The sequence below is a fragment of the Bos grunniens genome, chromosome 13, assembly GCF_055505025.1.
Source record: "Bos grunniens cultivar Pamir isolate PY7600 chromosome 13, Bosgru_T2T1.0, whole genome shotgun sequence".
NCBI lineage: Eukaryota > Metazoa > Chordata > Mammalia > Artiodactyla > Bovidae > Bos > Bos grunniens.
The window spans coordinates 74877749-74892474 of NC_141177.1; the positions used below are offsets into that span (position 1 = coordinate 74877749).

The 14726-nt window shown below is 42.2% G+C and overlaps 1 protein-coding gene across 4 annotated transcripts in view; it reads right to left on the bottom strand.

Annotated features, from left to right (window-relative positions):
* Positions 1-14726, bottom strand: part of MACROD2 (mono-ADP ribosylhydrolase 2) — a 2315241-nt gene that overhangs the window by 406143 nt on the left and 1894372 nt on the right. The window lies entirely within an intron of this gene.

Below are 14726 nucleotides of genomic sequence, written 5' to 3' on the forward strand. Positions count from 1 at the left end.
AGGTTTTCCCTACTTAGGAAGAACTGAACTCTTTGGACTATTTTATTTGTGAATAAGAACTATTTCTGTGTGTGAGTAGCTGCTAAAACGTGTGATGAGAATAATGAGACCACAGGAGAACAAAGGAAGATGTGATTTCTTCAGGCTAAAGGACTCCTATGTCATAGGGAAGATGGGACACCAAAATGAGCATTAAGAGATAATCTAATGGTAAAAAAAAAAAAAAAAAAAAAGAGAGAGAGAGAGACAGAGGACATTCCAGATAAGAAGAACCGAGTAAAGGCTAAGTCCCTGCCCAGAGCAGAAGCATAGTAAAACCATGCAGTTTCCAGGATTTAAAATGACCCCAACGTTGTCAATCCCTTGATATTCACGCACCTGGGCCATCCTCCTCTACTGACTGGGACTGACCTGTATAATGAAAAAGATAACGCAGAAATGATGAGGTGTGACTTCTGAGGCTACGTCTTAAGAACACCATGCTTATCCCTTGCTTTTTCATGCTCTGTGAGAAGCCAGCCCTTGAGCCACGAGAAGGAAAGAGCCATGTGGAAAGGGACTGAGGCCAACAGCCAGCAGGCAGCACCAATCTGCCAGTGGTGTGTGTGCCATCTGCTGCAGGCTGATTCTGCAGACTTAGAAGCTGGCTGCTCATCCAGACCAATATCAGCCCAACCCCACGAAAGAGCCTGAGCAAAAGCCTTTCTCCAAATCCTGCCTCACATAAAACAGGAGATTAAAAAAAAAAAAAAGAAAGAAAATCTCTATAGTTGTCTTAAGACACAGTTTGGAGATAATTTGTTATCATTAATAAATAGCTAATATTAGAAATAAATTAATAAAAACTAATATAAATAATAAATTACATACAAGAAAACAATTATAAAGTAATCTGAAAGATAGTGAGTAAACTAGAGTGGCTTTTATTTTTTAATTCATACATTTTCATGTTTTTGTTTTTCTCTCTTTTTTTTTTTGGCCACACAGCACAGCAAGTGGGATCTCAGTTCTCTGACCAGGGGTCAAACCCATGCCCCCTGCATTGGAAACTGGAGTTTCAACCAATGGGCCACCAGGGAAGTCCCAAAACTGGTGTGGCTTTGATTCCTGGGTCAGGAAGATCCCCCAGAGAAGGGACAGGCTACCCACTCCAGTACTGTTGGGCTTCTCTTGTGGCTCAGCTGGTAAAGAATCCGCCTGCAATGCAGGAGACCTGGGTTCGATCCCTGGGTTGGAAAGATCCCCTGGAGAAGGGAAAGGCTACCTACTCCAGTTTTCTGGCCTGGAGAATTCCATGGATTGTATAGTCCATGGGGTCACAGGTGGTATAAAAAACAGTGGTTTTTTTCCTCCAAGTCCAAGTGGTATAAAAAACAGTGTTAGTGGTTTGGTTGGAGAAGGAACTGTCAACCCGCTCCAGTGTTCTTGCCTGGAGAGTCCCAGGGACGGGGGAGCCTGGTGGGCTGCCGTCTATGGGGTCACATAGACTCGGACACGACTGAAGCGACTTAGCAGCAGCAGCAGCAGTGGTTTGGTACCACAATGTTGAAAAACTGTAATAATAAAAATTCTTATTCTGAAGACTACCATCACTAAATAGCTACATTTAAGCTATTTATTCTGGGAATGTTTCTAGATAGAAGCTACTAAAGGGAGAAAAGTGCTGGGAGGAAAACTCTTATATTGGGGAGGTGTTTTAATTGTGAAGACGGAAGATGTTGGAGCATGGACTATAGAAATGCAAATGAAAATACTAATGGAAACCCTTAAAGGAAATAAGGTCCTGAATAATTAGAGGTAGAATTCCTCAATTAAGACTTCCCCTTATACTTTGTCTTCAAAACTCACAAAATTTTTAGTGCTGTGTTAGAATGTGGGCTCCATGAGGATATAACTATTCTATCAATACTTTTGTCCAAGTAGCTCCAGATAACTTAGAATTATAGTAAATATTTTAGTCTAAGTATCTTGAGTTTTACAGACCAAATACTCCACTCTGCTATAACAGCACAAACGCAGCTATGGACAGTACATACATTTATGCTCATGTTTGTGTTCCAATAAAACTTAAAATATGAAAAGTAAGATGGACTGGGTTTGGCTCAAGGGTTGTAGTTTGTCAGTACCCAGCCAGTGGTCGCCCATGTCAGCATCTGCGTTAGCATCACTGAAGAGTCTGTCAAAGGCTGCTTCAGTTCAGTTCATTTCAGTTCAGTCGCTCAGTCGTGTCCGACTCTTTGCGACCCCATGAATCGCAGCACACCAGGCCTCCCTGTCCATCACCAACTCCTGGAGTTCACCCAAACTCATGTCCATCGAGTCGGTGATGCCATCCAGCCATCTCATCCTCTGTCGTCCCCTTCTCCTCCTGCCCCCAATCCGTCCCAGCATCAGAGTCTTTTCCAATCAGTCAACTCTTTGAATGAGGTGACCAAAGTATTGGAGTTTCAGCTTCAGCATTAGTCTTTCCAATGAACACCCAGGACTGATCTCCTTTAGAATGGACTAGTTGGATCTCCTTGCAGTCCAAGGGACTCTCAAGAGTCTTCTCCAACACCACAGTTCAAAAGCATCAATTCTTCACTCAGCTTTCTTCACAGTCCAACTCTCACATCCATACATGACCACTGGAAAAACCATAGCCTTGACTAGACGGACCTTTGTTGGCAAAGTAATTAGGGCCCAGCAAATGCAGATGAGTGGCATCTCCCTACATGCTAACTGCTGTCCCTATTAGAATCTTACATAACGGTATTTGGGATGTCAGAAAATTCTATGCTTGGCTCTTTTTAAGTCCAGTTTTGGGTGTTAATGTTTCATTGGTATCCCACAAAGCAGGCCATGGCTTACAGGCTCTCCACCACCTAAAAGACATTGGAAACCACTAACCTAACACAGCTGCCTGTTTTCAGAGAAAAAGAACGTGAGGCCTACTATGGTGAATTAATTAGGCCAAAGAAACATGTAATTACTGAGAGAGTTAAGGAAAAACGCACTCGTATTTACATAATAAGCATACCTCACATACAATATGATGTATTTGGGCTTGGCAGAAAATACCAAACATTCAAAAAAAAAAAAAAAAGAGTGGTGACATGCAGTGATGGGATCTTATTTTTAGCAACAGAATTGCAATTGGATGTATTCTATTTTCTCAACTTAATGACTAGGTGGAGCTGAAGTTTCCAGATTCTGTTCAAAGACTGTGAGGATAGGGAGGGAGTGAGACCAGACAGCAGAGGAACCGAAATCTCCCTCAGCCATCCACCATCAAGGCCCTTCCTCCAGAAGGACTGTATCCCCGAGCCGCCGGAGGCATAGATGAGCTGGCAGGAAACAGCAAGATCCTCCTACCCACCTAACAAGATGACAGATACAAGATGATCTTGGCTTGGGCATGAAGCTCAGACAGATATGAGACAATTACTGGGCTAGAATTCAGAGAGAAAACGATGGGTTCATGTATGATGTCTGTTTAGCCAAAAAAAGAAGTCAGAAACGTTCATTAAACAGTCTTGAAAGATGTGGGTTTAAATCAAAGGAAGAGAGGTTTCCAGCTGATCCATGCACTGGCCTGCAGGGTGGGCAAACCTAAGCGAGGCACCAGATCTGAAGCATGAGACGCAATGCCTGTGAGTCTGTGAACCGCACTGGTATTATCACTAGGATTACAGGCCCTCTGCAGCCATGTGGGTCCCACCACCAGCCCTGCCCTCAGCTTCCTTTACCTCTGCTTCTCCAGGGTTCTGGAGGTGAGGAGAAGCATTGCTCCCATGAGTACAATTGCATTTAAGACCCCTGCTCTTGAATTTGCCTGGCAACTGCATTGGCTTATCTAGAGTCAAGAAGAGGAGATTCTGCATCATTTCTCCTTTTGACCCTGGGATAGGCTAAAGTAGGAATTCAAGCCATTGCTGACGTACAAAATCAGCCCATGTCCGTAGTCCCAGGGGTGAAGGTGGGTGGGTGCCTGGGAAACACAAGCAGGCTGGCACCTGGGGGGCCCTGCAGGGGGGCATTCACCACCCCCCTTGGTGACCTTACCCTTGAAAGTCTGATTTTTGCCAGAGGCCTCAGAGAACTCAATCCAACGGTCAGTGAATGCTCACTGGGTGCCTACTATGTGTCAGGTGCTGATGTTACCTAAGTTCAGGAGGCGAACGTGTTCAATCAGAATGCCGGCTGCTAAACTTACAATGAGCAAGAGCTGCAACAGGAGCTAGAATAATCAAAGTCCATGTGATGAGCGTAGGCACTCCATGTGGCCAAGCTACACGGGAAGCCAAATCATAATTAGAGTGCCTGTGTCTCAAAGCATAATGAGAAGAGCTACGAACGGAAGCTGAGCACTGGAGGTCTATGTGATCAGAAAATCCCTCCAGGTGGGCAGGTTTACATGGGAGGTTAAATCATGATTAGAATGCGTTTGGTGAACAGATTCAGAAAAAGAGCAGTTGGATTCATCATGCATTCAGCGGCATCAGCTAGAGCAGCCAGAGACTATCTCGTAGCTCAGTCAGTGGATGAAATGATTCCCAAGGCAGAGGCTCTCCCCAGGCTGGGCAAGGGGCCCGTGATCCTGGGTACCACCCATGCCTGCTTTCTGACTCTCCTTTTCTCAGGATGGCATGGCTTGAAGCGGGTGTCTAGTCCCGTGCTAAACATGTTTCTGTGTGCTGTCTCATTTCATCCTTGTCCAGCTCCCTGCCAAAGAAGCCTTCCCTGACTTGTCATGATCCTCAACACTGCTCTCCTTTATACACGGCTCTTGCCACCATCTGTACACTCTGTAACACTTTGCTGATTGGTCCTTGACTGCTTCCCACCAAAGATGGCACTCTCAGAAGGGCAGTAGCTTTATTTTCTGCAATATAATGCTTTTCCAATGTCTAATATGGAGGCTAGCACATAGTAGGAGCTTTTGTGTTTGGTTGGTGAATGAATTCATTGGTTAGTGGAAGGCTGGGTAAATTACACGGATGCATGAATTCACCAACAACCTGACAGGTAGATATTAGCATCCTCACTCTACAGATTAGGAAGTCAATGCATTGAAAGCTATGCTACTTCCAAGGTCAAGTGGACAGCACAGATTTCATTGAACTCTGTTAGACTCCAGAGCTCTTGCTCTCAATGGCGGCTCTATTTCTTTAAAAAAGTTGCTATATTCAGGAAATTTCCATCTAAAACTAGATGCCTTAGACCCTTGGAGTCAGAAGTATCTTTCTTCTGCCAATCTCATTTGTTACTTCCGTGACCTCATCCAGAGAAATTGCTTAATTAACCTTTCGTGGCCCACATTCTCTTCTGTTAAAAGGAGGAATGAGAATATCTGTTTAAAGAGTTGCTCAGTCCATCAAACGGGAGATGGTGCACGTCCTTCACACTTCGTGGATTGTTACAAGGACAAAAAAGCAAAATGGGATAATGAATATAAAATCCCTGGAGACTGTAATACTTGTATGAGTTATTATTACAAAGGCTCAGGGACAAGAGGAGAAACGGAATCTACCTTGGTCATACCATCAGGGCCATTTTGGATTTTGAGTTCCTAGAAGGCAAAGATTGTAATTGTTTCATTTCTGTGTACAGAACATTCCACCAATGTAGGGAGGCATCATACAGGGGAAAGAGCTGGGTACACGGTGTTAAGAAAGCTAAACTCACAAATTATTTTTTTCTAAAATGAAAGGATTCTCTATGTGCTTTTTCCAGCCCATGGCTTTAAATACCATCCACATGCTGTGCTGTGCTTAGTCGCTCAGTTGTGTCTGACTCTGCGACCCCATGGACTGTAGCCCACCAGGCTCCTCTGTCCATGGGGATTCTCCAGGCAAGAATACTGGAGTGGGTTGCCATGCCCTCTTCTAGGGGATCTTCCCAACCCAGGGATTGAGCCCAGGTCTCCCACATTGCAGGCGGATTCTTTACCATCTGAGCCACCCCCGAAGCCCATCCACATGCTACTGTCTTCCAAATTAATTTTCCTGTACAGTATTTCCTTTAACATTCAGACCATAATAGCCATGTCCACCTCCTAAATCCACAGGCCAACCTGGATCTACCTTAGCCACCTTACAGATACCTCACACCTGGCATGGCCAAAATGGAGCCTTACTGTGTGCTTTCCTTATGCCTCAATCATAAAGCCACAGTACATTCTCCTTATAAAGTCAGACTCCTAAGAATCATTCTTGGGCTCTCTCTTCCTTTTGCTCCTCTCCACCCAAAATCAACCTGTGGAAGCTGCCTATACTATTATAAAATATGTCTTCATTTTATCTACTGCGCGTCATGTCCACTGTCGGTATTGGAGGGCCATCAGCCACCTTCCCTCCCCTGTGCTATGGCCACAGCCTCCTTACTGGATATTCCACTTATATTCTTTCTTCCTGCCTCCTAAACCATTCACACAGCAGGCACAGACATCTTTTAAAACTGTGTCCTGGACTTGCATTTCTCTGTTCATCTTGGGGTCTTCCATTGCATTAAGCATCAGAGCCATTCCTTACTGTGGCCTCCAGGTCAAGCTCCAGCTATTTCTCACAGATGGCGGTGGTGCTGAAGGCGGGCAGGAATAGACGCAGTGAATGGAAGGGGTTTGGGAGTTTTGCTGCCTTCGGACAGGCCTGCTTAGCACAGAGGACTCTGTCCTGGGCTGGACCCATGGTCTGACCTGTGACGTTAACACTGTGAATCTCACAGGGCTTCCTTCAGCTTCTTCTCATCAAGTCACCAGCCATGAAAAAGCTCCACTTTAGGAGAACATGCTCAGGGGAAGCACCCTGCTCTCAGCTCTACTTCCATGTAAAACCCTGAAGATTCTGCTCCCTGACTACCCCACCACCATCTTTCCAGACTACTCACCCCATTCCCGTGTTTGCTTACTTGGCCACACTGGCTTCTGTTAGTCTCTTAAACCACCTGGGCGATTCCAACCTTAGGACCATTTACAACATGCTTGCTCTGCCTAGGATGCTCTCCCCAGATTCTTAACAGGGCTAGTGCCTTCTTTAGTGTGTACTTTAAATACCTTCTGTTAGACATCTCTGCTGACTGCCCTGCCCGAAAGGAGTACTACCACTGATCTCTATCATAACACGATTGTTACTTTCTTCTTATTTTTACAGCTCTCATCAAAATCTATTATCTTTCTGGTTTTTGTCTGTCTATACTTACTATATGACTCTGTGCTCTAGAAGCCGAGGTCCAGTAGGCAGGGCCTCGTCTGTCCCCATGGCCTCCAGCACCATGTCTGACATGTAATATGCACATAATAAACAATGACATGTGTAACATGCATAAAATAAACACCCGGCATCCATAACGGTGCATCATGTGATACATGTCAGTGGCTGGCATTAGTAAAAACTACTATTAACCACTAAGGTTTCTCTTTATAGTTTTCATACTTTAATAATAAAATATCCTCTCTCTCTCTCTTTTTTTTTTTTTTTTTTTGGACTGTAATCCATGCCTTTCTTTCTCCATGATTATATGCCATAGAACAGACTGAAAGAGAAAAGGTAATTTATTTGAGCAAATGTAGGTCAAATTCACTTTTGGAAAAATCTGTGCATATTATGTACATCGGAAAAAAAAGCATAGGCCTTTTCATTTTCTCCTCTATTTCAGATAGCTCTTTTTCATCTTACTTACATTTGGAAGAATATAGGATCATAATCCATGGCACTCAAGATTCTTCACTTCTCAAAGCACCTTCTCCTGCCTGTATCAGATGGCTCCTTTAAAAACTCACCTCAAATACTGATGTTTCTGTGATCCCTTCTGTCCACTTTTAGTACTTTTTAAACTTAGACCCCTTATGTTTATGTATGGTAGCTAGCTGTTCACACTGCTGTGTAGTAAGACTTATTTTGCTATGAATCTAAATAATTTTCCATCCCGATAATCCCTCTTCTGCTTGTTAAAACTAAACTCACAGCAGAGAACATGGCCTCATGGAATGGGTGTGGTGCTTACAGCAAAACAGAAGCATATATTAGAAAATTATTACTCAATTTTCTAAAATGGCTTTAGAGATTCTGCATGGCGACAGTAATCTGAGAGAAAAAAGTTTTGCATCTCAAAAATCTAGGTGTATAAACACATGAGCCAAACCACAAGTAAGTGAACAGTCTTTGAGATATTCAGGGAAGAGTGAAGAGTCTAGAATGTTCAGAGCCTAGGGTTCCCAGGGCTGGTAGCCTTGTCCCATTGTGTTTTGCTTGTTCAATTTGAGATCATAGATGGAAAAGACCACATGTCATCAATCATGGTATTTTCTGTGCCTTATATAAACCTAGCAGAGAATATATACTTGCTGTACTATTGCTCGATCGTGTCTGACTCTTTGCGACCCCATGGACTGTAGCCTGCCAGGCTCCTCTATCCATAGGGATTCCCCAGGCACAAATATTGGAGTGGGTTGCCATATACTTGCTAAACACATTATTTAATCATAAAGGATTTGATTTAGGTCATGCCTGAATGGCCTAGTGGTTTTCCCTACTATCTTCAATTTAAGTCTGAATTTGACAATAAGGAGTTTATGATCTGAGCCACAGTCAGCTCCCAATCTTGTTTTTGCTGAATATAGAGAATTTCTCCATCTTTGGCTGCAAAGAATATAATCAATCTGATTTTGGTTGTGACCACCTGGTGATGTCCATGTGTAGAGTCATTTCTTGTGCTGTTGGAAGACGGTGTTTGCTATGACTGGTGCATTCTCTTGGCAAAATTCTGTTAGCCTTCGCCCTGCTTCATTTCATACTGCAAGGCCCAACTTGCCTGTTACTCCAGATATCTCTTGACTTCCTACTTTTGCATTCTAGTACCCTATGAGGAAAAGGAGATCTTTTTTGGGTTTTTGTTCTAGAAGGTATTGTAGGTCTTCATAGAACCGTTCAGCTTCTTCAGCATTCCTGGTTGGGGCACAGACTTGGATTACTGTGATATTGAATGGTTTCCCTTGGAAGCAAACAGAGATCATTCTGTCCTTTTTGAGATTGCATCCAAGTACTGCATTTCAGACTGTTTTGTTGACTATGAAGGCTACTCCATTTCTTCTAAGAGATTCTTGCCCAGGCAGCCTACTCCAGTGTTTTTGCCTGGAGAATCCCAGGGACGGGGGAGCCTGGTGGGCTGCCAACCATGGGGTTGCACAGAGTCAGACACGACTGACGCGACTTACCAGCAGTAGCAACACAGTAGCTATAATGGTCATCTGAATTAAATTTGCCCATTCCAGTCCATTTTAGTTCACTGAGTCCTAAAATGCCTATGTTCACTCTTTTCATCTCCTGTTTGACCACTTCCGATCTACCTTGATTATGGACTGAACATCCCAGGTTCCTATGCAACGTTCTTTACAGCATTAGACTTCACTTCCATCACCAGTCACATCCACAACTGGGTGCTGTTTTCACTTTGGCTCAGCCTCTTCATTCTTTCTGGAGTTATTTCTCTACTCTTCTCCAGTAGCATATTGGGCACTTACCGACCTGGGGAGTTCATCTTTCAGTGTCCTATCTTTTTGCCTTTTCATACTGTTCATAAGGTTCTCAAGGCAAGAATACTGAAGTGGTTCGGCATTCCCTTCTCCAATGGACCACGTTTTGTCTGAATGCTCCACCATGACCCATCCGTCTTGGGTGGCCCTACACGGCACGGCTCATAGTTTCACTGAATCAGACAAGGCTGTGATCCAAGTGGTCAGTTTGGTGAGTTTTCTGTAATTGTGCTTTCCATTCTGTCTGCCCTCTCATAGATAAGTATAAGAGGCTTGTGGAATCTTTCTGATGAGAGGGACTGGCTGTAGGGTAATATGGGTCTTGCTCTGATGGGCGAGGCCATGCTCAGTAAATCTTTAATCAAGTTTTCTGTTGATGGGTGGAGCTGTGTTCCCTCCCTGTAGCTTAGCCTGAGGCCAAACTATGGTAGGGGTAATGGTGGTAATGGTGACCTCCTTCAAAAGGATTTATGCAGGGACTGTTGTATTCAGTGCCCTGATCCCAAGGCAGGCCACTGTTGACCCACACCTCAGCTGGAGACTCCTGAACATTCACAGGCAAGTCTAGCTCAGTCTCCTGTAAGACTTGCTCCTTGGAAGAAAAGCTATGACCAACTTAGACAACATATTAAAAAGCAGAGTCATTACTTTGCTGACAAAGGTCCATGTAGTCAAAGCTATAGTTTTTCCAGTAGTCATGTGTGGATGTGGGAATTGGATTATAAAGAAAGCTGAGCACCGAAGAATTGATGCTTTTGAATTGTGGTGTTGGAGAAGACTCTTGAGAGTTCCTTGGATAGCAAGGAGATCTAACAAGTCCATCCTAAAGAAAAGCAGTCCTAAATATTCATTGGAAGGACTGATGCTGAAGCTGAAGCTCCAATACTTTGGCCACCTGATGCGAAGAACTGACACATTAGAAAAGACCCTGATGCTGGGAAAGATTGAGGGCAGGAGGAGAAGGGGACAACAGAGGATGAGATGGCTGGATGGCATCACCCACTTGATGAACATGAGTTTGAGCAAGCTCCGGGATTTGGTGATGGGGAGGGAAGCCTGGCGTGCTGCAGTCCATGGGGTCAAAAAGAGTCTGACACAACTGATAGACTGAACTGAATTGAACTGAAACACATTAATTGATCTGAATTATTATAACAGCTATATTATTTACTGACTTATATATATTATTATTTATTTTGGTTATTCAGAAATTTACAGCAGCAAAGAAAAATTTGAGTATTACCTTGGAAAGATACTAGAAAGTGGTACAACCTGTGCCACTACATACAATCATACATACATACAAACATGTGGCTTTACATACAATTTTTCCCCATGTGAGCAATCTAAGAACCCATTCTGAAGCTGAGTTCCCCATGTATTTTATTTTCAGAGGAAACCATTTTCATTTACATGTGGTACTCATCAGAAGTGGTTGATGAGGACCACCTTATACAACAAAGATCAAGTATTTTAACTAATAATTATTAATGTACATTCCTAATATACTTCCTTCAGACATCTGTGTTTATCTACTGGTCTAGCAGAGAAGGCTACAACCATTTATTTATATTTTTGGAGGCTTTGGTAATACACAAATAAAATATATGAAGAAAAGTCTACTAATCCTTCTCTCCTTTAAATGCCAGAAAACTCCAAAATTCAAGGAATAGACTTAAGAGTCTCTCTGCCCCTATGGTGTAGGTAACTACTAATCACATCAAATCCACATTATAAAGATGGGTATTTCACCCTATGCAGAATATTTTTAATATTTTTATAGTTTTATATTAGAACTCATATCATGAAGACTGTTTCATTAATGACCCTCACACGGCCAGTGAGAATATCAATAATAATTTCACTCATTATGATTTACATTTTAAAAGCATCTATTTTTCTAGGGGGGACTGCATAAACTGTGGAGCTTGTTTTGTTAAAGTTTCCATAGAGCTTATGAACTAGTGTCCCAGGTGATTTGAATAATTTCCTCCCCTTTCACCTAAAATGGATACTTATCCTCCTTTTGCACCAAAATAACAATGTCATGAATGGTCTAACGTTTATGCAGAAACATGTGTTTAGTTTTTATGTCAAGAAATAAAATAATGGCCACATCTTAATTTTAAAAATAGTTACATGTTATTTTCCATGGCTGATTCATGTCAGTGTATGGCAAAACCCACCACAGAATGGCTGCCATCAAAAAGTCTACAAACAATAAATGCTGGAGAGGGTGTGGAGAAAAGGGAACCCTCTTACACTGTTGGTGGGAATGCAAACTAGTACAGCCACTATGGAGAACAGTGTGGAGATTCCTTAGAAAACTGGAAATAGAACTGCCACAGGACCCAGCAATCCCACTACTGGGCACACACACCGAGGAAACCACAATTGAAAGAGGCACGTGTACCCAGTGTTCACCGCAGCAGTGTTCACAATAGGTAGGACACGGAAGCAACCTAGATGTCCATCGGCAGACGAATGGCTAGGGAAATTGTGGTACATATACGCAGTGGAATGTTACTCAGCCATAAAAAAGAACACATTTGAGCCAGTTCTAATGAGGTGGATGAAACTAGAGCCTATTATACAGAGCAAAGTAAGCCAGAAAGAAAAACACCAATACAGTATATTAATGCATATATATGGAATTTAGAAAGATGGTAATGATGACCCTATATGCTAGACAGCAAAAGAGACACAGATGTAAAGAACAGACTTTTGGACTACGTTGGAGAAGGCAAGGGTGGGATGATATGAGAGAATAGCATTGAAACATGTATATTACCATATGTGAAATAGATGACCAGTGCAAATTCGATGCATGAAGCAGGGCAGCCAACGCTGGTGCTCTGAGACAACCCAGAGGGATGAGGTGGGAAGGTGGTTCAGGATGGGAGGATACATGTACCAAAAAAAAAAAAAAATACTATAAAGTAATTATCCTCCAATTAAAATAAATAACTTAATTAAAATATAGTTATATGTTGTTTTTAACAGCATGCCCATGTCTCTTGGTAGAGCATTATTCTCATTTGTAATATTCAAAGGAAAATTTGCAGGCCACGGACGCTACCTAGACCTCACAGAGAAATCTCCTACTGATAATGCTTCATTTCGAAAAGTCCTTAAAAATCCTTAATTAAACTGTTAAACCTTCTGGGTTGGTATTTTAGTAACTCAGCTATGGATAAACTCAGAATGAATGTCCATTTTAAATGACTCACCCCTGAGATTCGTGTGGTGGTGGTTTTTGCAGTAAACAATTTTCACAGAAGGCTGTGGTAGCCAGCCTAGCGTGCTTGCGTCAGTTTGGCAGTGCTATTTTCCTCTAATCAAAGTATCTCCCTCACCATTTGAAAGAGCCTCTGGGGAATTTTCTTCAGAAATGTAATTTTGCACTATCTGATTTTGCCTATGTCTTGCCCATCCAATGACCGTAATGGGGTCTAAAGTCTTCTTCAGATGCAGCTGGTCCGTGCCATTCAGTCTCCTTCACAGAGTGAGAGCTGGCATATGACTGCAGTGAGGATGAGTGACAGCTCTCTTACACAGGAAGAAACCTCAAGCCAGCCTGGGATGGGCCGTAATTCTTTGGCGCTTAAAATAAGAGGTCATTAGAGTACAATAGGAGGGATAGGGTGAATGGAAATAAAAAGCAGGAAAGAAATCTAAATAGAGAGGAGGACAGTTTAAATTGAAGTGACTGGAAGTCACTGAATGACTGTTTCCACTTTAATGATTAAAATAATAACAGTGGAGGAGAGGAAATGACTTGCTCAGGGCATACAGATGGTAGCAATGCTGAGACAGGAGTCTCCTGGTTACTAATGTAGGGTTCTTTACATTTTCCAATAATTTTAACCTGGTTTGAAAATATTATATATTTCCCAATGAGCTATAAAAAGATATTATATGGAAATTACCATGTTGGTTATTTCTGAAATAATTTTCAGCAGATCATTAAAAAAAACAGACTGAACAATCCAGTCTTGCTTTGCAAAGGAAAAGAGCTTAAACACTATATTTTAATACAAAAGATTGCCCAGAGAGGTGTTGCATTATACAGCAAGTGCCACAAGAAGATTAACTGCCATGCAGGCTGTACCTCGAGCAGGGAAACTCAATGACTTCTATATAAAACTCATAAATGAAAGTGTTCATTTATTCATGATATTCTAACATATTCCGTACTGTTTTTCTAAGACAAGCAAGGCATGGCCTTTCAGTTTTAGTCCATTACTTAAAATATTTGAAGAAAATTGTTCATCAATCTCTGATTCTATTATTACACTCAAGAGGAGGTTAATTACTATCTCCTGGGGTTGTTTTTAGCAGGAAACATATAATGGATTGCTACCAGGGCATGAGTTCATGGCAAGGAAGACCTGACTTACAGTTGCTAAAAGATGACTGATATAAATTATTTCCAGAACACAGGGAAAAGACAGAGCTTGCCAAGTTAAACTCATTTTTTACCAAAAATGTGCATATTTTCAGAGAATGATCTCTTTTTAAAGTCCATCTTGATAAGAGAAACAAAAAGCCATTAACCATAGATTCCTTAACAGAAATTGAAGAGTCATAAGAGAGGGTCATGTTTTTGATAGTCAAATGTGATAAGAAAACTTTAAATCTGCTGTTTGGTTAAGACTCTACCTTTATGTCCAACAGAACCTCATGTGGCATTGAAAAGAATTCTTTCACTGGTTTCAAATGCTAACTAATATATGGAACTTTAGTAACCTTGCAGGTTTCCTCTTGAGAAATGAAGAAAAATCCGTGAATTTGGACAACAGCTACAATTCTGGTACCACAGATTGTGGTATCTGGTATTGTGGTATGTGGTAACAAGATACAATTCTGATCCAGTAATGGTGACTATATTATTGAGCAGTGCCTTATGGCAAGTCTAATTATTCTTGCAATCTCCATGGAATTTCTACAAATCTTTAGCGACCAATTAATAATTTCCTGCAAGTCACCCTATGCTAATGGGCTTAGTCTCTCAGTTGTGTCCAATTCTTTGTGACCCTACGGACTATACCTGCCAGGCACCTCTGTCCATGGGGATTCTCCAGGCAAGAATATTGGAGTGGGTTGCCATGCCCTCCTCCAGAGGATCTTCCCAACCCAGGGATTGAACCCAGGTCTCCTGCATTGCAGGCAGATTCTTTACTGTCTGAGCCATTAGAGAAGCCCATAAGTCACT